The sequence below is a fragment of the Mesoplodon densirostris genome, chromosome 8, assembly GCF_025265405.1.
Source record: "Mesoplodon densirostris isolate mMesDen1 chromosome 8, mMesDen1 primary haplotype, whole genome shotgun sequence".
Lineage (NCBI taxonomy): Eukaryota > Metazoa > Chordata > Mammalia > Artiodactyla > Ziphiidae > Mesoplodon > Mesoplodon densirostris.
This window is the reverse complement of record NC_082668.1, coordinates 28,770,003-28,797,156: the sequence shown is the minus strand read 5'-3', so window position 1 is coordinate 28,797,156 and position 27,154 is coordinate 28,770,003. Positions and strand designations below refer to the sequence as shown.

At 38.0% G+C, this 27,154-nt stretch overlaps 1 protein-coding gene across 1 annotated transcript in view; it reads left to right on the top strand.

The window, feature by feature from the left end:
- The first annotated feature begins 9,455 nt into the window (after positions 1–9,455).
- PTH2R (parathyroid hormone 2 receptor) overlaps positions 9,456–27,154 on the top strand; it is an 87,792-nt gene continuing 70,093 nt past the window's right edge. The window contains exon 1 of the mRNA XM_060106790.1: positions 9,456–9,555. The gene's annotated coding sequence lies outside the window, so the exon portion shown is untranslated. The remainder of the gene's footprint in view (positions 9,556–27,154) is intronic.

The following is a 27,154-nucleotide window of genomic DNA, read 5'->3' as shown; positions in this document are numbered from 1 at the left end:
ATTGTTTTGCTGTTTCAATTTCACTGATTTCTGTTTTTATCTTTATTGTGTCCTTCCTTTTATTTTCTTTGGTTTTATTTTATTATATTCTTGAGGTGGGAGATTATGTTGTTGATATATGACTTTTCTTTTTATGTAATATAGGTATTTAGTGCTATAAATTTCTCTCAGCATTGCTTTATCTGTGTCCTATACATTTTGATATGTTGTATTTTCATTTCCATTCAGTTCAATGCATTAAAAAAAAGTTTCCCTTAAGCCTTTCTTTTTGACCCAAGGATTATTTGAAAGTGTGTTTAGTTTCCAATGTTTGGAGATTTTCCTGGTATTTTTCTCTTATTGATTTCTAGTTTGATTCCACTGTGGGCTGAGATCATATTCTGTATGATTTCAGTTCTAAACTTGTTGAGATCTGTTTTATGGCCCAGGATATGGTCTGCTTTGGTATCTATTCTGTGAGCACTTGGAAAGAATGTGTATTCTGCATTGTTGAGTGAAGTGTTCTATAAACGTTTATTAGATCCTCTTGGTTGAGTTCTTCTGCATCTTTGTTGATCTTCTGTCTAGTTCTATCAATTGAGAGAGGAGTATTGAAGTTTCCAACTATAGTAGTGGAATTGTCTGTTACTTCTGTCACTTCTATCAGTTTTTTTTTTTTTTTTTTTTTTTTGCGGTATGCGGGCCTCTCACTGTTGTGGCCTCCCCCGTTGCGGAGCACAGGCTCCGGACGCGCAGGCTCCGGACGCGCAGGCTCAGCGGCCATGGCTCACGGGCCCAGCCGCTCCGCGGCATATGGGATCCTCCCAGACCGGGGCACGAACCCGTATCCCCTGCATCGGCAGGCGGACTCTCAACCACTTGCGCCACCAGGGAGGCCCGCTTCTATCAGTTTTTGCTTCACATGTTTTTCTCTTTTTTGATGTATACGTATTTAGGATAGCTATGTCTTGGGGGAATGACCCTTTTATTATTATATAATGTCCCTCTTGGTCTCTAGTAGTTTGCTCAGAAGTCAACTATCTGGTATTAGTATAACTGAGGAAATGGGGGCATATCTTTGTTACTGCTCAGTGGAGGTAGAAGTTGAGGTTCCCCAGCCAGCATCTGTTGCACTCAAGTTGGAGAGTTCCTTGTTACTGCTGGGTGGGGGTGTGAATTCTGCTCCCCATGTGGTCTTCACCGACACCACAGTGGGGTAGCCTCATTGTTGCTAGACTGACTCTCCACTATGTCTTCTCTGACATCACCCCAGTGCAGGGGATGTAGGGGCATCTCGTTACTGCCAGCTCTGGGTGAAAGTCTAGGCTCCCCATATAATCTCCACTGATACCAGGGATGGGGAGACTGTGAAGGGCCTTGTTACAGACCACTGTGGGTAGGAGTACCGACCCTCTACTTTGCTGTGAAACCACTCTGGGGAGGGTGTAGGGACCCCTTCTTACAGCCTGGCAAGGATGGAAGTCTAGGCTCTCCACTTGGCCTTGGTAGGTATGGGTTGCGGTAGGACTGCAGTTTTTCTGTGGTGTTTGGCTTGGGTTAAGCTGTTATTGTCTAAAAGTTTTCTGTCTTGTCAGGCTGCCCCTTTCCTTTCTTTGCTATAGAGAGCAGGGTTTTCTTGAGGCCTTTTTTTTTTTGTTTTGGCCAGCACTTGTTGGTATTTCAGAGTTGCCCACTTTCTCTAACTCCAAGTTGGGAATATATGAGATAAAAAGAAAACCCAGAGAATTTACCACGGTATTGTTCTTCAGGATCTGAGGTCTCTAGCTGGTCTATATTTTGCTCTCCACTTTTCAGAGTCATCTTATGTTCATTTTATATATAATGTCCAGAGTTTTTAGTTGTACTCATTGGGAGGAATAGAGGGAAATGCATATACTCCATAAATGCCAGAAGTAGAAATTCCAGAATGCTTCTTTTTGTATATTACATCTAATTTATGGATTCATGGTTGTTTGAAAATGGAACACAAGTGAATATTGTAATTATGAAGATTCACATGTACTTGCACTAACAATTAATATATATAAGGATAACTACGTACTTTTAATAAAATATACATGATCAAATTACGGCTTCTTTTAGCCATCAAATATGTGACAGATTGAAATTTAACATTTAATTTCAAATTGTAAATGATCATTTGCCCAGGAAAAATTGCTAACATCTGTTTTTCTAAATGCACCACTTTGTTTTGGCTGCAATTGTTGCTTTTGGAGTAATAGACATTGAATATGAAGACTGTTCTTCTCTTTTAAATACACTGTGATTTTAATGTCCCTCTATGGTAAAGAACACTTGTTTCTGTAACAAAGGCAGAAGAGAAAACAATATAAAGGAAACATTTTCTTACTCTCACTTGAAATGACTAAAAATCAATTTAACAGATCATCAATTAGCACAGGCTAATCAAACTTGCTCCTGGTTAAACTGGCCACATTTTTTAGAACAAAATTATCTTTAGAAGCTGTAGTTTATTTGATGATTATGTGCCTGAGAAGGTTATCCCAGTAAAAAGGCTACATCTGCACAAAAGGAAACAAAAATGAATTTGTTCAGGTAAAAATGGTACAAGGGGTGATTTGAAATGTTCATGTTTAACATTTGAGGTCAGATTTCTCTGAATCAAACTTATAGTTCTGAAACATGGTCACAGATTACCCAGTGTTTTCTGGGATTGAAGTAAAAGAAAGTAACTATTGAACTGAAAAAACAGCCAGAAAAAATTAAAATAAAATAAAAATAAAGCCAACCAACTTGAATGGTGCCTGAGTGTTTCTAGATAATAGATGGGAAGAAGTCAGTTTTTCCTCCCGGCCCATTCACTTGGCTCGTCTCTTTCCATTTTGTTCTCCCTTTTTGATAAGTGAGATTTTTATGGCTCACTTTTAATGTAGATGCTTTTAACTCAGAATCTGCATTGTGTTAGCCTGATAGCTAAATTACTGTGTGTATTCTAATCCCCAAAATTAGTTTTATTTTCTCCTTTCACATTAAGATAAATATGGGCATTGAACTATGATTACTATCCAGAAATCTTTAAACTATATACCTTTTTACTGATCTACTCTTTGTATTACAAATACATTAGAAAATAATAAATTCATAATTTTCAGGAATAAGGCAATTTTTTGATGCTAAAACTAGTTCTTATGATAGATATTCTTTCTGTATCCTTAATTTCAGTTTAACCTGCCAGTCTATAATTTTATGTCATTTAAAATCATAATTATCAATAATCTCTAAGTGTACTTCCTATAGCTAGTAATGTAAACATCTTTCTATTTCTAATGTTCAGTCCACAATGTCTTATTGCACAACATTAAAAGATTTGTTTTCCCACTTTCCTTAAAGAACAATTCTAGAGGATAATTTTATTTGCAGCCTGATATTAAAGATTTGGGGATGGCAAAGGATTGTATTATTGAGAGGTTGTCAATTTAGGTAAATTGATAGGTTTTATTATCATATTTGATTAAAGAATCTCTAAGTCCCTGACAGAAAACAGAAATGCAAAGCTCTGGACCCTATTATTGTTAACAAATCCACAGAAAACATAATTTTCAGTATTCTCTTTCTAGAAAACAGATGACCACCTGCAGAAAATTGTGATTGTATAAAAATATCTTGCCATTTGTGACATCACAGTCCTTGAGGGTATTATGCTAAATGAAATAAGTCAGACGGAGAAAGATAAATACCTTTTGATTTTGCTCATATGTGGAAAATAAAAAGAAAAAAGAACAAATCAAACCAAACAAAAACAAATACATGGCTACAAAGAACAGAGTAGTGGTTATCAAGGGGAAGTGGCAGGGGCAGGGCAAAATGGATAAAGGGGATCAACCGGAGACTTCCCTGGTAGTGCAGTGGTCAAGAATCCGCCTGCCAATGCAGGGTTCACGTGTTCAATCCCTGGCCCGGGAAGATCCCACAAGCCGCGGAACAACTAAGCCCGTGCACCACAACTACTGAGCCTATGCTCTAGAGCCCATGAGCCACAACTACTGAGCCCACGCACACACAACTACTGAAGCCTGTACACCCCAGAGCCCGTGCGCCACAACTATTGAGCCGCATGCTGCAACTACTGAAGCCCACACCCCTCAGCGCCTGCATGCCACAACTACTGAGCCCATGTGCCACAACTACTGAAGCCAACACGCCTAGAGCCCATGCTCTGCAACAAGAGAAGCCACCGCAATGAGAAGCCCGTGCACCACAACAAAGAGTAGCCCCGACTCACCGCAACCAGAGAGATAGCCCATGTGCAGCAACGAAGACCCAATGCAGCCAAAAAAAAAAAAAAAAAAGGGATCAACTGTATGGTGACAGATGAAAAGTAAATTTTTGGTGGTGAACGCATTATAGGATATACAGAATTAGAAATATAATATTGTACACATGAAACTTATATAATGTTATAAACCAATATTATCTCAATAAAAATTTTTATATTACCTCAATAAAATTTTTTTTAAAGAAAAAAATATATATCTATAGATTTTTTGATACCTTTCTTTAAGAGGTAGAGATTAATTCCTCTTCCCTGGAATGAAAGTTGGTGACTTGTTTTTAACCAGTAGAATCTGATGGGACTGACTGTAAGTGATATCTGAGACTGGATCATAAAAGACATCAAAGCTTTCTCCTTTCTTTCTCTCTAGAATCAGTTACTCTGTAGGAAGCCAGTTGTCATGTTGTAGACACTCAAGCACTCAAATGGAGAGAACCACCAGCTACTGAGGAACTGAGGCCCCCTGACAATAGCCATGTGAGTGTGCCATCTTGGAAGTGGATCCTTCAGTCCTAGTCAAGTCTTTAGTTAACAGCATCTATGGCTAAAGTCTTGACTGAAACCTCATAAGAGACTCTAAGTTAGAAGCACCCAGCTAATCCTTTCCTAAACTGTGAGATAAGCAATGTTTGGTGTTTTATGCCACACAGTTTTGGGTTAATTTGTTACACAGCTATATATGACAAATACAGATTTTTCCCTCCTTAAAATTCTGTCCCTCTGGAATCACTCTTGGTACCAAATGAATTGTATCATGTTAGATGGAAGCATGACTTTGTTATTGAGTTTTCTGGAAATTGTGTGGTTTAAAGAGCTGTATATGGGTGCCAAGTTGACAGATGTGGATTTTGGTAGCTTTGTAATGTCAACATGGCTATGTTAAACTGTATTTCCCAGAATTCCCTTCCCTTCATATTTTTGGCTAAGATGAGCCACAAGAGACATTTTTTCATGAGTGTTTGAGGGCAAAGGTGAAGCAGCAGCTATTTTGTTTTTTACACTCAGATAGTCAAAGCAGGCACTTCTGTATCTCATGGACATTGTTGCTTGTCTGCTGGCTGATCTCATGGGAGACGGATAGCAGCCAGGCCTGCAACTATGTCATCTTTCCCTGGGTCCTCCTTTAACTTACCTGATTCCTTGGCCAAGTATGTATTTAGGTCCATGATGAGAGTGCTGGCTTCTTCTGCTGGGCACCCCTATCATGAAGGTTGGAGGCACCAAGAATTCACATGGATTCCAGTGTGTCCTCATGGTTTCTAGCTCATGCTGATGGTTCCAGCTTGTTTTCACTCTCCTTCTCTTTACACTCATCTTCTCTTTTTGACTCCTGACCTACAGATTTCTAGCTTCAGCATCAGACAAAAATATTAGCCTTCAGGAGACTGTTAAACCAGTTCCCACAACTGTATAGGTCAAATCCCTGTAACAAATACTTTATTCTATTTCTAGCTTTATTTCTATTTCTACCTCTATTTTTTAATCTATAATCTATTTCAATCTCTTAATAGTTCTGCTCCTCTGAATGAGCCTTGACTAATAGTGTGATCTTCATCATCAACTTGTACCTTCAAATATGTTTGTTCTCAAACCCATTAAAGTAAGTACAAGAATCAGGGGTTCCTGTGAAACATGAAAATTACCAGTCTCTACCTCCAGAAAAAAATTCTGATTCACTGAGTGGGTGTGAAGCCTAAGAATCTACATTTTACATAGGCATCAGATTCAGGTGGTCCAAGCACCATACTTTGAACAAATACTTATGAATTTTTTATCATATTTAAAAGATATTTCTTTGAAATTGAAGTTTTCCAATAATAGAATTTCCTTTTAATGCTGGTAGTGTTAAAACCAAATCTAGGTGAATTCATCCAACAAACATTTATTATTCATGTGTTATATGTTAGAAACATGCTCCAGGGTGGGAAAATGTATGACGGTATCTAGTGAAAGATACCCAGTAGAAAGAAGCATTGTGTTGGAGTCCTATAAAATGTTGTTATACATCTTTCTATTCCTATTAATAGTGATTTTTTCTGACAATGCTTTAAAAAGCCCTGTGGTTTTTCAGAGCAAGTTCAGGTATAAAGGAAGGTTCAGATTAGTGAGGCAGTGTGATTCTGCAGTTGCCTCTGCCTAGGTTTCAGCCAGGGAAGTTCTGTTATTTTACACACACACACACACACACACACACACATGAGGTTTTCTCATGAGGTGTTTTATTTGAAGAAAATGTACTACATAAAAATAATTGAAAATGAAAATCTTTACTATAAAATATTAAGCATATTATTTTTCACATAAAAAGTATTTAACAAATATTGATTAAATGGATAATGGATATGTTGATGCATTTTACCATTATAGAGTCACAGTATTAATGCAAAAAGGACAAACCATAGCTAACATCATATGCAATGATGAAATGTTGAAAGTTTTCCCTCTAAGACCAGGAACAAGACAAGAGTGCCCACTCTCACCATTCTTATTCAACATAGTACCGGAAGTCCTAGCCAGAGCAATTAGTCAAGAAAAAGAAATAAAAGGCATCTAACTCAGAAGGGAAGAAGTAAAATTGTCTCTAATGGAAGATGCTATGATCATGTATTTAGAAAACCCTAAAGATGCTATCAAAACTAATAAATGAGTTCAGTAAAGTTTCAGAATACAAAATCAACATACAAAAATCAGTTGTGTTTGTATACACTAACAGCAAACTTCTGAAAAAGAAATAAGGAAAACAGTTCCATTTACAGTAGAATAAAAGATAATGAATAAATCTAACCAAATTGGGTAAATATCTGTATGCTGAAAATTCCAAGACATTGATGAAATAAACTGAAGAAAACAGAAATTAAGGGGAAGATATCCCATGTCCATGGGTCAGAAAAATTAATATTGTTAAAATGTCCATACTACCAAAAGCCATCTAGAGATTCAGTGAAATCCTTGTAAAAACTACAATGGCATTTTTCACAGAAATAGAACAAATAATCTTAAAATTCATGTGAAATCACAAAAGTCTCTGAAGAGCCAAAGCAATCCGGAGAAAGAAGAGCAAAGCAAGAAGCATCACAATTCCTGATTTCAAACTTTATTACAAAACTATAGTAATCAAAGCTGCACAGTTCTGGCATAAAAACACACATAGACCAATGGAAAAGAATCAGGAGCCCAGGAATAAACTCACATACATGGTCAACTAATCTTTCACAAGACAGCCATGAATACCTACTGGAGAAAGGACAGTCTCTTCAATAAATGGTGTTAGGAAAACTGGGTAGTCACATACAAGTGAATGAAATTGGACCCCTATTTTATACCACTCACAAAAATTAACTCAAAATGGGTTAAAGACTTAAATGTAAGACTCAAAACAGTAAATCCACCCGAAGAAAACAGGGAAAAAGCTTCTTGACATTGGTATTGGCAATGATTTTTTTGGATATGACACCAAAAACACAAGCAACAAAAGCAAAAATAAACAATTGAGACTACCTCAATCTATAAAGCTTCTGCACAGCAAAAGAGACAATCAGCAACATTAGAAGGCAACATATGGAATGGGAGAAAATATTTGCAAACCATCTATCTAATAAAGGGTTAATATCCAAAATATATAAGGAACTCATACAACTCAATAGCAAAAATCAACAATCCAATTAAAAAATGGCAAAAGGACTTGGATAGATATTTTTCCAAGGAAGACATACAGATGGTCAATAGGTACATCACTAATCATCAGGGAAGTGTAACTCAAAACCACACTTGTTAGAATAGCTATCATCAAAAAGACGAGACAACAGGTGTTGGCGAGGATGTGAAGAAAAGGGAACCCTTGTGCACTGTTGGTGGGAGTGTAAATTGGTACAGCCACTCTGGAAAAAAGTATGGAGTTTCTCAAAAAATTAAAAAAACAACTACCATGTTATCCAGCAACCTCACTTCTGGATATTATCCAAAGGAAATGAAATCACTATCTCAGAGTTTAGATATCTGTACCCTCTTGTTTATTGCAGCATTGTTTACAATTGCCAAGACATGGAAACAACCTAATGTCCATGGATGGATGAATGGATAAAGAAAATGTCACACACACACACACACACACACACACACACACACACAGGAATATTATTCATCTGTAAAGAAGAAGGAAATCCTGCCTTTTGTGCAACATGGATTGACTTTGAGCACACTAGGCTAAGTGAAATAAGTCAGACAGAGAAAGACAAATACTGTATGTTCTCACTTGTTTGGAACATAAAAAGGCTGAACTCATAGAAATAAGAGAGTAGAATGGTGGCTGCCAGGGTCTGGGAGGTGGGGGAAATAGGGAGACGTTGGTCAAAGCATTCAGACTTCTAGCTATAAGATGACTAAGTTCTGGGGATTTAGTGTATAACATGGTAACTATAATTAACAGTACTTTATTATATACTTGAAAGTTAAGAGAGTAGATCTAAAATATTATCATCACACACACACATAAAAGGTAATTATGTGGGGGGAAGGAGGTGTTAACTAACTTTATTGTGGTAGTCATTTCACAATATATAAATATATCAAGTCATTACATAGTACACCTTAAACTCACTTATGTTACCTGTCAATAATATCTCAATAGCAAAATTAACTAGAGACCATTTGGTGTAACCCTCTTATTTCATAGATGAGTAAACCAAAGCCCCAAAACATGGAATGATTTGCCCAGTTTCACTGGTAAATTTTCAGTAGAGCTAAGCATAGTCTTCTAGTCCATTTCTCCTTTCTATGTGCCATAACTGACATATTGTAAGAGGATTAATAAATATTGGTCTTTGTAACATTTCAGGAAATTTTCAATATGTTTATTATTTTTTCTGATTATATCTATTAGACTTAACTAATTAAATAAAAAATTTCTGGAGTTTTTTAACTTTTAACAAAGGGGATTTTTTTTCTTTAGGCTAATCAGGTAAAAGTATGATTATTCTAAAATCTTATACGTTGATGGATATTTGAATTTTGATTCAGATAAAGAACTATTTCAGATAGCTTCACATCAAAACTAATTTTTAATTATATTAGAAGGTGAAATAATGAAAGATTGTATTGTGGCTTTAAAAAAAAAGTAACAGGCATGTTTTTCTCTGTTTGTATTTTTTCATGTCGACAGCTGGATTCTGATGGCACCGTTACTATAGAAGAGCAGATTGTCCTTGTGCTGAAAGCTAAAGCGCAGTGTGAACTCAACATCACAGCCCAGCTCCAGGAAGGAGGTAAAGATGCTGAGAACACCATGTTCCCCATGTGTCTCACCCTGGTCTTCACAAAAAATGCAAATTTCCTCCTTAGTGAGTATTAAGGAGTTCCTCATCAATCATTCCATGTTTCCATGTGGAGAGCTGTGTAGCAGCTTTTCATCTCTTTAACCTACCAGCTCTTCGCTCCCTGTGGATGAGTGACTTGCCTGGTTTGTGAGTTTGACCAGGCACGTGCACATCAGCGTCTTCCTCAGACCTGTCTTTGGGATCTGTCTGTCTGCAGAGAGCATGCATATTATTTTGCCCTTGACTGTGCAGTAAGCTTGGAGGAGCAGGCTCTGTACTTGTGGGTATCACCTGCAGTTTTAGGTAGTATGTAAAATTCAAAGGAGCCAATAAGCAAGCCCATTGATACATACATAGACCATGTTCTCCAAAAAACTTTCTGCTTAATAAAATGATTATTTTATCTTCATCTGCCTGACTCCTTATGTAATTTCTCAGTTAGTTCCAAGTTCAAGTGGGAAACTACAAAAACAAAACTACAAAGCTGCAGATGAGCTTGTGGTAGTGTTGGTGCTCTTGTGCACCTCTACCATTGCAGCTGCACAGGGACCTGTGGCCTGTGTTCCTTGGGGTCTGATGATCACTCACAGTTTTAATGGGGCCACTGAGTAAAGTCATTTATTGAATTGGAGTAGTGGGAAGATTATAATGTTTTATATAGCAAAATGCCTTGCCTTGATAGTTGAATATATTCAAAGACATTTTTAAAAAAGAGGGAAGTGCTATTTACTGAACTCTTTAAATTCCCAACAATCTGAATGAAGTAGGTAATGTCCTTAAAGCTATGCTTTAAAAAAATTTGTGATTGATTTCTCAGTTGGTTATGATCAGAGAATGTGGTCTGCATGATATTAATTTTTAAAAGTGTGTTGAGACTTAATGGCTTATATCGGGGTCAGTTTTGATAAATATCCTATATGGTCTTCAAGAGAATGTGTACTGTCCAGTTTCTGAGTACAGTGTTTTATAGTGTCCACTAGGTTAAGCTTATTGGGTGTGTGGTTCATATATTCTGTATCTATGATTTTTCATCTATTTGACCTATTCTTTTCTGCTATGTATATCTTAAAATATCCCACTCTGAGGATGAATTTTTTTGCTTCATATATTTTGAAAATATGTTATTGGGTATATACAAGTTTATAAATGTTATATTTCCTAGTAAATCAAACCTTCCATTGATATGAAGCAGCCTTCTTTATTTCTAGTTTACTTTTCTTTTAAATATTAAGTAATAAACATCCCAATCCAAAAATGGGCAGAAGACCTGAATAGACATTTCTCCAAAGGAGATATACTGATTGCCAACAAACACATGAAAGAATGCTCAACATCACTAATCATTAGAGAAATGCAAATCAAAACTACAATGAGGTATCACCTCACACCAGTCAGAATGCGCATCAAAAAATCTACAAACAATAAATGTTGGAGAGGGTGTGGAGAAAAGGGAACTCTCTTGTACTGTTGGTGGGAATGTAAATTGATACAGCCACTATGGAGAACAGTATGGAGGTTCCTTAAAAAACTAAAAATAGAACTACCATATGACCCAGCAATCCCACTACTGGGCGTATACCCTGAGAAAAACATAATTCAGAAAGAGTCATGTACCACAATGTTCATTGAAGCTCTATTTACAATAGCCAAGACATGGAAGCAACTTAAGTGTCCATCGACAGATGAACGGATAAAGAAGATATGGCACATATATACAATGGAATATTACTCAGCCATAAAAAGAAATGAAATTGAGTTGTTTGTAGTGAGGTGGATGGACCTAGAGTCTGTCATACAGAGTGAAGTAAGTCAGAAAGAGAAAAACAAATACTGTATGCTAACACATATATATGGAATCTAAAAAAAAAAAGTTATGAAGAATCTAGGGGCAGGACAGGAATAAAGGTGCAGACATTGAGAATGGACTTGAGGACACGGGAGGGGGAAAGGCAAGCTGGGACGAAGTGAGAGAGTGGCATGGACTTATATATACTACCAAATGTAAAATAGATAGCTAGTGGGAAGCAGCTGCATAGTACAGGGAGATCAACTCAGTGCTTTGTGTCCACCTAGAGGGATGGGATAGGGAGGGTGGGAGGGAGAGGCAAGAGGGAGGAGATATGGGGATATATGTATATGTATAGCTGATTCAATTTCTTTTTTTTAAAATGTAAACACATACAGTGTATTGAGACCGTTTGGGCAGTAATTAATCTCACTCTACATATAATGGACAAAAATGATCATTATTTCATTAGTCATTGTTGATTCAATTTTTTATAAAGCAGAAACTAACACACATTTGTAAAGCAATTATACTACAATAAAGCTGTTAAAAATATTAACTAATATATAATATAAAATTATTATATTAAAATAATAATATTTAATAAACAGCATTAGTTCTTTCTTCTTTGGTATTTGCCTTGCACATCTTTTCCCATCCTTAAAAAGTCTTTAATTATGATACAATACACATAATATTAAATTAATCATATTAAATGTTTTTAAATGTACAGTTCAGTGGTGTTGTGTATTCACATTGTTGTGAAAACCAATCGCCAGAAAATTTTCATTTTGCAAAATTTACACTCTAAAGCCATTAAACAGCAATTCCTTATCTTTTCCCTTTCTTCTATTAAACTTTTCTGTTTACTTATGTTTGGGTAGTATCTTTTATAAACAAGACACAGGTGGACTTCTTGTTATTTACTCTGTTATGCTTTGTCTATTAACTGAAGAGTTTAGCCAATTACATTAATTATGATAATGAATATACAGTATTTGAATTTAATTTTACCATCTTATTTGGGCTTTTAATTTCACCAGCTCTCCCTGTTTGTCCCGTCTACTCCCCAGTTCCACCTTCTGTTCTTTTGAATTGATTGAAACTTTTTTCCTTATTTCATCTTCCCTCCTCCTACTAGTTTGGAAGATATATGTTATATTTAGTTATTTAGTGATTAACCTAGAATTTTTTCATGTATTTTAAAGAAAGTTTAATGTTATCAGTAACTTCCCTCTCTCAAATAATGCATTTTGAAATACTTTGCTTCCAAATTATGTGCTATTGTCATAAAGTTTTATCTTAACTGTATGTTTTTATAATTTTTCTTCTTCCTGAAATACATCTTTTTTTAATAGTATTTTATTTATTTATTTTTTACATCTTTATTGGAGTATAATTGCTTTACAATGGTGTGTTAGTTTCTGCTTTATAACAAAGTGAATCAGTTATACATATACATATGTCCCCATATCTCTTCCCTCTTGCATCTCCCTCCCTCCCAACCTCCCTATCCCACCTCTCTAGGTGGTCACAAAGCAACGAGCTGATCTCCCTGTGCTATGCGGCTGCTTCCCACTAGCTATCTACTTTATGTTTGGTAGTGTAGTGTATATATGTCCATGCCACTCTCTCACTTTGTCCCAGCATACCCTTCCCCCTTCCAGTATCCTCAAATCCATTCTCTAGTAGGTCTGCATCTTTATTCCCGTCTTGCCCCTAGGTTCTTCTGACCATTTTTTTCTTTTTTTAGATTCCATATATATGTGTTAGCATATGGTATTTGTTTTTCTCTTTCTGACTTACTTCACTCTGTATGACAGACTCTAGGTCCATCCACTTCACTATAAATAACTCAGGTTCATTCCATGTTATGGTTGAGTAATATTCCATTGTATATATGTACCACATCTTCTTTATCCATTCATCTGTCAATGGACACTTAGGTTGCTTCCATGTCCTGACTCTTGTAAATAGAGCTTCAATGAACATTTTGGTACATGACTCTTTTTGAATTATGTTTTTCTCAGGGTATATGCCCAGGAGTGGGATTGCTGGGTCATATGGTAGTTCTATTTTTAGTTTTTTAAGGAACCTCCATATGCTCTCCATAGTGGCTGTATCAATTTACATTCCCACCAAGAGTGCAAGAGGGTTCCTTTTTCTCTGCAGCCTCTCCAGCATTTATTGTTTGTAGATTTTCTGATGATGGCCATTCTGACCAGAGTGAGATGATATCTCATTGTAGTTTTGATTCGCATTTGTCTAATGATTAATGACATTGAGCATTCTTTCATGTGTTTGTTGGCAATCTGTATATCTTCTTTGGAGAAATGACTATTTAGTTCTTCAGCCCATTTTTGGATTGGATTGTTTTTTTTTTTGATATTGAGCTGCATGAGTTGCTTGTATGTTTTGGAGATTAATCCTTTGACAGTTGCTTCATTTGCAAATATTTTCTCCCAATCTGAGGGTTGTCTTTTTGTCTTGTTTATGGTTTCCTTTGCTGTGCAAAAGCTTTTAAGTTTCATTATGTCCCATTTGTTTGTTTTTGTTTTTATTTCCATTTCTCTAGGAGGTGGGTCAAAAAAGGTCTTGCTGTGATTTATGTCATAGAGCATTCTGCCTATGTTTTCCTCTAAGAGTTTGATGGTGTCTGGCCTTACATTTAGGTCTTTAATCCGTTTGGAGTTTATTTTTGTGTATGGTATTAGGGAGTGTGCTAGTTTCATTCTTTTACATATAGCTGTCCAGTTTTCCCAGCATCATGTATTGAAGAGGCTGGCTTTTCTCCACTATATATACTTGCCTCCTTTATTAAAGGTAAGGTGACCATATGTGTGTGGGTTTCTCTCTGGGCTATCTGTCCTGTTCCGTTGATCTATATTTCTGTTTCTGTGCCAGTGCCATACTGTCTTGATTACTGTAGCTTTGTAGTATAGTCTGAAGTCAGGGAGCCTGATTCCTCCAGCTCCGTTTTTCTTTCTCAAGATTGCTTTGGCTATTCGGTGTCATTTGTGTTTCTATACAAATTGCGAAATTTTTTGTTCTAGTTCTGTGAAAAATGCCAGTGGTAGTTGATAGGGATTGCATTGAATCTGTAGATTGCTTTGGGTAGTAGAGTCATTTTCACAATGTTGATTCTTCCAATCCAAGAACATGGTATGTCTCTCCATCTATTTGTATCATCTTTAATTTCTTTCATCAGTGTCTTATAATTTTCTGCATACAGGTCTTTTGTCTCCTTAGGTAGGTTTATTCCTAGATATTTTATTCTTTGTGTTACAATGGTAAATGGGAGTGTTTTCTCAATTTCACTTTCAGATTTTTCATCATTAGTGTATAGTAAAGCAAGAGATTTCTGTGCATTAATTTTGTATCCTAAAACTTTACCAGATTCATTGATTAGCTCTAGAGTTTTCTGGTAATATCTTAAGGACTCTCTATGTATAGTATCATGTCATCTGCAAACAGTGACAGCTTTACTTCTTCTTTTCCAATTTGGATTCCTTTTATTTCTTTTTCTTCTCTGATTGCTATGGCAAAAGCTTCCAAAACTATGTTGAATAATAATGGTGAGAGTGGGCAACCTTGTCTTGTTCCTGATCTTAGTGGAAATGGTTTCAGATTTTCATCGTTGAGGATGATGTTGGCTGTGGGTTTCTCATATATGGCCTTTATTATGTTGAGGAAAGTTCCCTCTATGCCTACTTTCTGCAGGGTTTTTATCATAAATGGGTGTTGAATTTTGTCAAAAGCTTTCTCTGCATCTATTGAGGTGATCATATGGTTTTTCTCCTTCAATTTGTTAATATGGTGTATCACGTTGATTGATTTGCATATATTGAAGAATCCTTGCATTCCTGGGTTAAACCCCACTTGATCATGGTGTATAATCCTTTTAATGTGCTGTTGGATTCTGTTTGCTAGTATTTTGTTGAGGATTTTTGCATCTATATTCATCAGTGATATTGGCCTGTAGTTTTCTTTATTTGTGACATGTTTGTCTGATTTTGGTATCATAGTGATGGTGGCCATGTAGAATGAGTTTGGGAGTGTTCCTCCCTCTGCTATATTTTGGAAGAGATTGAGAAGGATAGGTGTTAACTCTTCTCTAAATGTTTGATAGAATTCTCCTGTGAAGGCATCTGGTCCTGGGCTTTTGTTTGTTGGAAGATTTTTAATAACAGTTTCAGTTTCAGTGCTTGTGATTGGTCTGTTCATATTTTCTATTTCTTCCTGGTTCAGTCTCAGAAGGTTGTGCATTTCTAAGAATTTGTCCTTTTCTTCTAGGTTGTCCATTTTATTGGCATAGAGTTGCTTGTAGTAATCTCTCACGATCCTTTGTATTTCTGCAGTGTCAGTTGTTACTTCTCCTTTTTCATTTCTAATTCCATTGATTTGAGTCATCTCCATTATTTCCTTGATAAGTCTGGCTAATGGTTTATCAATTTTGTTTATCTTCTCAAAGAGCCAGCTTTTAGTTTTATTGATCTTTGCTATCGTTTCCTTCATTTCTTTTTCAATTATTTCTGATCTGATCTTTATGATTTCTTTCCTTCTGCTAATGTTGGGATTTTTTTTTCTTCTTTCTCTAATTTCTTTAGGTGTCAGGTTGGGTTGTTTATTTGAGATGTTTCTTTTTTCTTAAGGTAGGATTGCACTGCTATAAACTTCCCTCTTAGAACTGCTTTTGCTGCATCCCATGGGTTTTGGGTCATTGTGTTTTCATTGTAGTTTGTTTCTAGGTATTTTTTGATTTCCTCTTTGATTTCTTCAGTGATCACTTCATTATTAAGTAGTGTATTGTTTAGCCTCCATGTGTTTTTATTTCTTACAGATTTTTTCCTGTAATTACTGTCTAGTCTCATAGCTTTTGGTCAGAAAAGATACTTGACACAATTTCAATTTTCTTAAATTTACCAAGGCTTGATTTGTGACCCAAGATATGATCTCTCCTGGAGAATGTTCCATGAGCACTTGAGAAAAATGTTTATTCTGTTGTTTTTGGATGGAATGTCCTATAAATATCAATTAAGTCCATGTTGTTTAATGTATCACTTAAAGCTTGTGTTTCCTTATTTATTTTCATTTTGGATGATGTGTCCATTGTTGAAAGTGGGGTGTTCAAGCCCCCTCCTATGATTGTGTTACTTTTGATTTCCCCTTTTATGGCTGGTAGTATTTATCTTATGTATTGAGGTGCACCTATGTTGGGTGCATATATATTTACAAGTTTTATATCTTCTTCTTGGATTGATCCCTTGATCATTATGTAGTGTCCTTGTCTTTTGTAATAGTCTTTGTTTTAAAGTCTATTTTGTCTGATATGAGAATTGCTACTCCAGCTTTCTTTTGATTTCCATTTGCATGGAATATCTTTTTCCATCCCCTCACTTTCTGTCTGTATGTGTCCGTGTGTCTGAAGTGGGTCTCTTGTAGACAGCATATATACGGGTCTTCTTTTTGTATCCATTCAGCCAGTCTATGTCTTTTGGTTGGAGCATTTAATCCATTTACATTTAAGGTAATTGTCAATATGTATGTTCCTATTACCATTTTCTTAATTGTTCTGGGTTTGTTATTGTAGTTCTTTCCCTTCTCTTGTGTTTCCTGCCCAGAGAAGTTCCTTTAGCATTTGTTGTAAAGCTGGTTTGGTGGTGCTGAAGTCTCTCAGCTTTTGCTTGTCTGTAAAGCTTTTAATTTCTCTATCAAATCTGAATGAGATCCTTGCTGGGTAGAGTAATCTTGGTTTTAGGTTTTTCTCCTTCATCACTGTAAATATGTCCTGCCAGTCCATTCTGGCTTGCTGAGTTTCTGCTGAAAACTCAGCTGTTAACCTTATGGGAATTCCCTTATGTGTTATTTGTTGTTTTTCCCTTGCTGCTTTTAATATTTGTTCTTTGTATTTAATTTTTGATAGTTTGATTAATATGTGTCTTAGTGTATTTCTCCTTGGGTTTATCCTGTATTGGACTCTCTATGCTTCCTGGACTTGAATAACTATTTCTGTTCCCGTATTAGGGAAGTCTTCAACTATAATCTCTTCAAATATTTTCTCCATCCCTTTCTTTTTCTCTTCTTCTTCTGGACCCCTATAATTCGAATGTTGGTGCATTTAATGTTGTCCCAGAGGTCTCTGAGAGCGTCCTCTATTCTTTTCATTCTGTTTTCTTTATTCTGCTCTGCAGTAGTTATTTCCTCTATTTTTTCTTCCAGGTCACTTATCCGTTCTTCTGCCTCAGTTATTTTGCTATTGGTCCGTTCTAGAGAATTTTTAATTTCATTTATTGTGTTGTTCATCACTCTTTGTTTGCTCTTTAGTTCTTTTAGGTCCTTGTTAAACGTTTCTTGTATTTTCTCCCTTTTATTTCCAAGATTTTGGATCATCTTTACTCTCATTATTCTGAATTCTTTTTTGGAAAACTGCCTATTTGCTCTTCATTTGTTACATCTGGTGGGTTCTTCCCTTGCTCCTTCATCTGCTGAGTGTTCTCTGTGTTCTCATTGTTCTTAACTTTCTGTGTTTGGGGTCTCCTTTTTGCAGGCTGCAGGTTCGTAGTTTCTGTTGTTTTTGGTGTCTGTCCCTAGTGGCTAATGTTGTTTTAGTGGGTTGTGTAGGCTTTCTGGTGGAGGGGACTAGTGCCTCTGTTCTGGTGGATGAGGCTGGATCTTGTCTTTCTGGTGGGCAGGTCCACGTCTGGTGGTGTGTTTTGGGGTGTCTGTGGTCTTATTATGATTTTTGGCAGCCTTCCTGGTAATGTATGGGGTTGTGTTCCTGTCTTGGTCGTTGTTTGGCATAGGGTGTCCAGCACTGTAGCTTGCTGGTTGTTGAGTGGAGCTGGGTCTTGGCATTGAGATGGAGATCTCTGGCAGATTTTTGCCATTTGATATTACATGGAGCTGGGAGGTCTCTTGTGGACCAGTGTCCTAAACTTGGCTCTCCCATCTCAGTGGCAGAGCCCGGACGCCTGGCTCGAGCACCAAGGGCCTGTCCTTCTCATGGCTCAGAATAAAAGGGAGAAAAAAAAGCAAGCAATAAAGAATAAGATAAAATAAAGTAAAATAAAATAAAGTAAAATAAAATAATGTTATAAAAATAAACAATAATTATTAAGAAAAAAATCTTTTAAGTAAAAAAAAAAGACAAAAAAAATGGACAGACAGCACCCTAGGCCAAATGGTAAAAGCAAAGCTATACAGACAAAATCACTCACAGAAGCATACACATACACACTCACAAAAAGAGAAAAAGGGAAAAAATATATATATCGTTGCTCCCAAAGTCCACCTCCTCAATTTGGGATGATTCGTTTTCTATTCAGGTATTCCACAGATGCAGGGTACATTAAGTTGATTGTGGAGATTTAATCTGCTGCTCCTTAGGCTGCTGGGAGAAATTTCCCTTTCTCTTCTTTGTTCGCACAGCTCCTGGGGTTCAGATTTGGATTTGGATCCACCTCTGCATGTAGGTCTCCTGAGGACATCTTTTCTTCACCCACGCAGGACAGGGTTGAAGGAGCCGCTGATTCGGGGGCTCTGGTTCACTCAGGTCTGGGGGAGGGAGGGGTACGGATGTGGGGCGAGTCTGTGGCAGAGGCCAGCATGACGTTGCACCAGCCTTAGGCGCACCGTGCATTCTCCAGGGGAAGTTGTCCCTGGATCACGGGACCCTGGCAGTGTCAGGCTGCACAGGCTCCTGAGAGGGGCAGTGTGGAGAGTGACCTGTGCTCTCACACAGGCTTCTTGGTGGTGGAAGCAGCGGCCTTAGCGTCTCATGCCCGTCTCTGGGGTCCGTGCTGATAGCTGTGGCTTTCGCCTGTCTCTGGAGTGCCTTTAAGCAGCACTCTTAATCCCTTCTCCTTACGCACCAGGAAACAAAGAGGCAAGAATAAGTCTCTTGCCTCTTCAGCAGCTCCGGACATTTTCCTGGACTCCCTCCTGGCTAGCTCTGTTGCACTAGCCCCCTTCAGGCTGTGTTCATGCAGCCAACCCCAGTCCTCTCCCTCGGATCCAACGTCCGAAGCCCAAGCCTCAGCTCCCAGCCCCTACCCATCCCGGTGGGTGAGCAAACGAGCCTCTCAGGCTGGTGAGTGCTGGTCGGCACCGACCCTCTGTGCGGGAATCTCTCTGATTTGCCCTCTGCACCCCTGTTGCTCTGCTCTCCTCCATGGCTCTGAAGCTTCCCCCCTCCACCACCCACCATCTCCACCCACAAAGGGGCTTCCCTAGCGTGTGGAAACCTTTCCTCCTTCACAGCTCCCTCACACTGGTGCAGGTCCCCTCCCTATTCTTTTGTCTCTGTTTTTTCTTTATTCTTTTGCTCTACCCAGGTACGTGGGGAATTTCTTGACTTTTGGGAGGTCTGAGGTCTTCTGCCAGCGTTCAGTAGGTGTTCTGTAGGAGTTGTTTCACATGTATATGTATTTCTGATGTATTTGTGTGGAGGAAGGTGATTTCTGCATCTCACTCTTCTGCCATCTTGAAGCCGTTCCTGAAATACATCTTTTTAAAGTATTTCTTTACATTGGAATCTACTTATAGTGAATTCTCGCAGTTTTTGTTTGTCTGAAAGGTATTTATTTCGGTCTCAATCTTCAGAGATACTTTTTCTGGACTTATGATCCTTGGATGAGAATTTTTTACTTTTAGCTCCTAAGGATATTGTTTTACTTTTCCACCCTGGCTTCCATTGTTGTTGTTGACAAATCAGTTCTCAGTCTTTTTTGGTGATTAGTTTTTCTCATTGGCTCCTTTTAAGAGTTTCTCTTTGATTTTGATGTTCTGCAATTTCATTCTGTATCTAGGTATGAGTTCATTTGATTTCTGGAGTCTAAGGTTCTGTGTCTTTTTTCAGTGGTGGGAATGTTTTGCTATTTTGTCTTTGAAAATTTGGTCTCCCATATTCTCCTATTCTCTGTTTCTGGAACTTTAAGTAGACAAGTATGGGAACTTCTCACATTACCCTTTGTATCTTTATGTCTTATATGATTTCCTTTTCTTTGTTTTTCTACTGCTGTTTTGTTAATTTCTGCAAATATATTTTCCAGTTCACCAACTCTTTGTTCAACTTTGTCTAATGGCTCTTTAATCCATCCATTAAGCTAATTTTGATTATTCTATTTTTCAGTTTTTGGGATCTTCCTATTTAATTTTCATAGTTTCTTTATCTTAAATATCATTTTAATCTCTTTTCTTTTTCCTTCTTAGACCTATTTTATATTCTGCATTTGATATTAAAATAACCACAGGCTTTGCTTGTCAATACTGACTACCACACATGGGGGCTTATTTCCTTGTGTGTCTAATGACTTATGATAAAGAACTTATAAGGTACTCATGTAATGTGCATTCTTCCAAAATTTCTGTTTTCTGTAAGGCGCCTAGTGGAACTATTGATCTATTTCCACTTTAAACTAAGACCACATATTAGACCACACATGAATGTGAGCTTGTGGTTAGAAATTGTCAGAGAAGAATCTTTTTCTCAATTATTTCCTAGTCCAACTCTAAATGCAACCAGGAGTGAAACAAACCAACCTCTTTCTGAAAGATACTTTTGTTTCTTGTTCACTCACTAAGGGGTTCATATTTTGGGGATCCTGACCTTATACAGGAGTTTCCAGTCCAGTTTCCCACGGCATCAGGTCTCAGACTCATCTTTTGTTACCAGAATGCAATAAAAATCTAAGCTCTTAGCCAATAAGTCAGTAGAGGCCTCTAACGTAAGCCCCAAATGCAGTGCCTACTGATTCTGTGGAATAATTTCTGGTCTCAGATTTATTCCTTTAATTTGTAGCCAGCTAAGCCATGTTTTAACAAAGAAGGTTTTTATATTAATTCAGCCTTTGTAGGTGTCTTATACTAGGAAAGAGTTCTCTGAATGGCTAGACTAATAATGTCAGGAAAGGGAATCATTTACGTTACCTTTAAAGAACACTGACCCTGATATCTCAAACATGTAGGTCTACTAACAAAGAGCAACACTGTCATGAAGGAATTTATAAAGATTGTTATCTAGGAGGGCTAAATGAACTATTTTCTATGAAGTCTCATGAAATTTTGAGCTGGAAGATATCTTAGAGACTATCTAGTCCAACATTATCATCTTTATTGTCCGTTTAACAGTTCAACAAAGATATTATGTGCCTACAGTGTGGTGCTTCTGTAGTAAGCACTGGAAGAATCAAAGTCTGTCCTTACCCCATGGAAATGATGATCTAATAAGGGAAGTAGACACCTTTCAGATGGTGTGTAAGTGTAACAACAGAGGAGCACAACTATGGAACCACTGAAAAAGCATCTTAATTCATCAGGGAGGAATCAGAGAAAGCTTTCTGGAGGAGCAATCTTGAAATTAAAGGAGTAGGATTTAGATGTGTACAGGAGGAAGTAAAAAGACATTCCTGGCAGAGGGAATAGGGTCGGCAAAGACAAACAACTGGGAATCAGTCACACACCACAAGAGTTAAAAAGAGTAAAAGATCTGGATGTAAACTTATGTAACATCTAAAATTTGTGATGGTGCAACTCATGTGAAATGTGTAGATGAATAAATATTAAAAGAGAAAAGGCACTTTCTTTGAGATCTTTCTCCATACAATAGGATAGAATTAAATCTGGTCAAACTTTGGCCTCCCTTTCAATGAAAAATGTCTATATATGTAAATTGACTCAGCATTTCTTTACTTTACAAGTGTGAAAAGATAAATGACATTTTGAATTCACTAGTTAATTTAAGAAGTTTTCATTTTAAAATTCTCCTAAAATTGAGAGATGCATATCAGAATATTTAGGAGTGAGCTGTTATGCTGCCTGCAACTCACTTTAAAATACCATAGCATTCATTTAGATGAAATAAATATGGTAAAATATTACCAACTGTAAATTCTAGATTGTGGGTATATAATATCCTCTGTTTTATTTCTGAAAAAAATTTTATAATAAAAATAAAATATAATTTTTCTTCTTGTCTATGAAAGAAAGAAAAGAAAACGTAAATGCAAATACCTCATTATACAACTATTTAGGTATTTAAGAACAAAACCCAAAATATTAATCATCCCAGTTTTATTTCACAATTGTATGGTTGTATTATGTTATGGGTAACTGTAGAACGAAAAAGAGTCAAAGTTATATTCTCCAAGTTTTAGATTGCTCTGTGTAAATATCATGGTTTGACAAGTTTCACTAATGATCAGTTTGTCCTGGCACACACAAAAGATTACAGGGAGTGTAATTAATGGTGTTAATTTATAAAGGGAGTTTGGTGACTCATTAGGCAATTAATTAGTTTCTTGCTAAATAATGAAAGTATTTACTCACATAGAATGTGAAATGATGATCAAAGAGATGTTATTTAAGATCTCTGTATTAGCTGTATGAGGGCATGGCTTTCACAATCTTTTCAACATTTTGTGAATATTGATTATTCTCTTTGTCAAAGAGCCACCAGAGAGATGATTACAATCTATGGAAACATTATCCTGGGGGAGTGTTGGTTTTCTGAATTTTGAAATATGTCTGTGTGTGTATGTGTGTGGGATGGTATCTTTTTTTTTAAAGGACATGCTATTCTATTTTATTTTTTAAAACTTTAAAAAATTGAAGTATAGTTAACTTACAATGTTGTGTTAGTTTCAAGTATACAGCAAAGTGATTCAGTTTTATATATATCTATGTTATATATGTTATTTCCATTATAGGTTATTACAAGATATTGAGTATAGTTTCCTGTGCTCTACAGTAGGTCCTTGTTGTTTACCTATTTTATATATAGTAGTATGTATATATTAATCCTAAACTCCTAATTTATCTCCCACCCCCACCTCACTATCCCCTTTGGTAACCAATAAGCCCCTTTGGTAACCAATAAGCTTGTTTTCTATGTCTGTGTGTCAATTCCTGTTTTGTAAATAAGTTCATTTGTATCATCTTTTTAGATTCCACATAAAAGGGATATCATATGATACTTGTCTTTCTCTGTCAGACTTACTTAACTTAGTATGATAATCTCTAGGTCCATCCATGTTGCTGCAAATGGCATTATTTTATTCTTTTTTATGGCTGAGTAATATTACATTGTATATATATACCACATCTTCTTTATCCATTCCTCTGTCGATGGACATTTAGGTTGCTTCCATGTCTTGGCTATTGTAAATAGTGCTGCAATGAACATTGGGGTGCATGCATCCAGGGGTGGGATTGCTGGATCATATGGTAATTCTATTTTTAGTTTTTTAAGGAACCTCCATACTGTTCTCCATAGTGGCTGCACCAATTTACATTCCCACCAACAGTGTAGGAGGGTTCCCTTTTCTCCACACCCTCTCCAGCATTTATTATTTGTAGACTTTTTGATAGCCATTCTGATAGGTGTGAGGTGATACCTAATTGTGGTTTTGATTTGCATTTCTCTAATAATTAGTGATATTGAGCATCTTTTCCTACGCCTGTTGGCCATCTGTATATCTTCTTTGGAGAAATGTCTATCTAAGTCTTATGCCCATTTTTTGATTGGGTTTTTTTTTTTAGATATTGAACTGTATGTATATTTGGACTGGTATCTTTTAGGGAACAAAAAAACAATTCCTTTTAAAGCATAAGGAAAATATCAGCAATGTTCTTTATTGAAGTTTAAAAACTACATAATTATAAAATAAACTGATCATTGGCTTTTAGACTTCTGTGAAGACCTTAGTCCATCACATGATCAACTCTTGTCAGAAAATGTCACGTGACATTGCAGCATACATTTTAGAGGGACAACTAGTTACAAGAACACAGGAATATGTGTCTGGGTCCATTTTATGTAGATTGCACCATAGATACTGTATCTGGTAGAAGATTGGATCCAGATAAATAAGGATGCATGATTTATTAAAGATAAAGTGAATGGATGGGAAGTCATATGGAATGCTATCAAGACGTAGAAGAGTATCTAGTGCAAAGTTTATGGAAGAGATTGATTCATTACACTCTGTTTAAACAAGAAGGAAGATAAACACACAAAAAGCAGGTCATGGTGGAAAGAAGCAGGTGAAGCCGTATACCAGAAACAGGAGCCAGCGTAATGAGTTCCCGGGTTACTTCCAATATGCAAAGCCCAGGCTTTTATTATGAGAGCAAAGGGAGGCTCTTTCCAATAAACGTTCTCTTGTACGAGAACAATGTGGTGAGGGAAGATATTTTCTTTTTCTTATTGCTTCAGCAATTCACAAAGCAAATCAAGTACTTGTTTCCATGTGATATGGTGGATACTAGCAAGTTAATTTCAGGTTTATGCTGAATTCTTTTCTGTAGAAATCGGTGTTTGCATGAGGTTCTATCATGCTGACTATTCAAAACTGAACAACTCGACATAATGAATGTTAGCTATAACAAAAATCCTCAGCTACAGTTAGTGTAATTGGTAACTAAAAAATTGAGAGACCTGTAATGGTATTTGTGGTAGCAGAATAATGTCCCCTCAAAGATGTCCAAACCCTAATATCTGGTGTTCTGCCTGTGTATGTTATATTACAGGGCAAAAGGGCATTGCAGATGGAATTAAGGTTATGGACCTTAAAATAGGAAGCTTATTCTGGATTATTTGGATGGGAGTAATGTAATCACATAGGTTCTTAAAAGTGAAAGAGGAAGGTGGAATAGTCAGTAATGGAAAAAAAGAATGGAAGAGAGACTTGAAATGTGAGAAGGACTTGACCTCCCTTGCTGACTTTGAAGATGGAGGAAGGGGGCCATGAGCCAAGGAGTGCAAGTTGGGAATAGCTCTCAGCTGACAGCCAGGAAGGAGATGGGAACCTCAGTCTTATCATTACAAGGAAGTAAATTCTACCAACAACTGGAATGAGTAAGGAAGTGGATTTTCCCCCAGAGCCTCAGAAAGAATCACAGTGCTGTCCAGCCCTTGATTCAGCCTTGTGAATCTATAAGCAGAGGTCTGGCTGAGCTCACCAGACTTCTGACCTACAGAAATAGTGAGATAATAAATTTGGGGTATTTGAAGCTGCTAAGTTTGTGCTAATTTGTTATGGAAGCAATGGAAAATGAATACAGCACTCATGAAAAATAGTCTCTTTTGGGTAAGTTGGAATATGACATGGCTGATAGGCTCTCTTCTTGAAAGTTTCATACACAACTAATGGAGGGGAGTCCTGAAAAACACAGAATGACAAACGCATGAAGCAAAACAGAAGAAAATACTTGCAAAGGAACCAGCTGACAAAGGATTCATCTCCAAAACATACAAATAGTTCATGCAGCTCAATACCAAGAAAACAAACAACCCAATCAAAAAATGGGTGGAGGAATACAGCTACACGTGGAACAACTCCTACAGAACACCTACTGAACGCTGGCAGAAGACCCCAGACCTCCCAAAAGGCAAGAAACTCCCCACATACCTGGGTAGGGCAAAGCGGAGAGATTCCCGCACAGAGGAGCGGTGCCGAGCGGCACTCACCAGCCCGAGAGGCTTGTCTGCTCCCCCGCTGGGGCGGGCGGCGCTGGAGCTGAGGCTCGGGCTTCGGTCAGAGCGCAGCGAGAGGACTGGGGCTGGCGGCGAGAACTCAGCCTGAAGGGGGCTAATGTGCCACAGCTAGCTGGGAGGGAGTCCGGGAAAACCCTGGAGCTGCCGAAGAGGCAGGAGACTTTTTCTTCCCTCTTGGTTTCCTGGTGCGCGAGGAGAGGGGATTAAGAGCGCTGCGTAAAGGAGCTCCAGAGACGGGCGCGAGTCACGGCTGAAAGCGCGGAGCCCAGAGACAGGCGTGGGACGCTGGGGCTGCTGCTGCCGCCGCCAAGAAGCCTGTGTGTGAGCGCAGGTCACTGTCCACACCGCCCTTCCGGGAGCCTGTGCAGCCTGCCACTGCCGGGGTCCCGGGATCCAGGGGCGGCTTCCCTGAGAGAACGCACGGCGCGCCTCAGGCTGGTGCAACGTCACGCCGACCTCCGCCGCTGCAGGCTCGCCCCGCACTCCGTGCCCCTCCCTCCCGCCGGGCCTGAGTGAGCCAGAGCCCCCGAAGAGGCTGCTCCTTTAACCCTGTCCTGTCTGAGCGAAGAACAGACGCCCTCCGGCGACCTACATGCAGAGGCGGGGCCAAATCCAAAGCTGAGACCCAGGAGCTGTGAGAACAAAGAAGAGAAAGGGAAACCTCTCCCAGTAGCATCAGAAGCAGCGGATTAAAGCTCCACAACCAACTTGATGTACCATGCATCTGTGGAATACATGAATAGACAACAAATCATCCCAAATTGAGGAGCCAGGAGTCAGTGCTGTGCCTCTGAGGTGGGAGAGCCAACTTCAGGACACTGGTCCACAAGAGACCTCCCAGCTCCACATAATATCAAACGGCGAAAATCTTCCAGAGATCTCCATCTAAACACCAGCAGCCAGCTTCACTCAACGACCAGCAAGCTACAGTGCTGGACACCCTATGCCAAACAACTAGCAAGACAGGAACACAACGCCACCCATTAGCAGAGAGGTGGCCTAAAATCATAAAAAGTCCGCAGACACCCCAAAACACACCACCAGATGTGGACCTGCCCACCAGAAAGACAAGATCCAGCCTCATCCACCAGAACACAGGCAGTAGTCCCCTCCACCAAGAAGCCTACACAACCCACTAAACCAACCTTAGCCACTGGGGACAGACACCAAAAACAACGGGAACTACGAACCTGCAGCCTGCAAAAAGGAGACCCCAAACACAGTAACATAAGCAAAATGAGAAGACAGAAAAACACACAGCAGGAGAA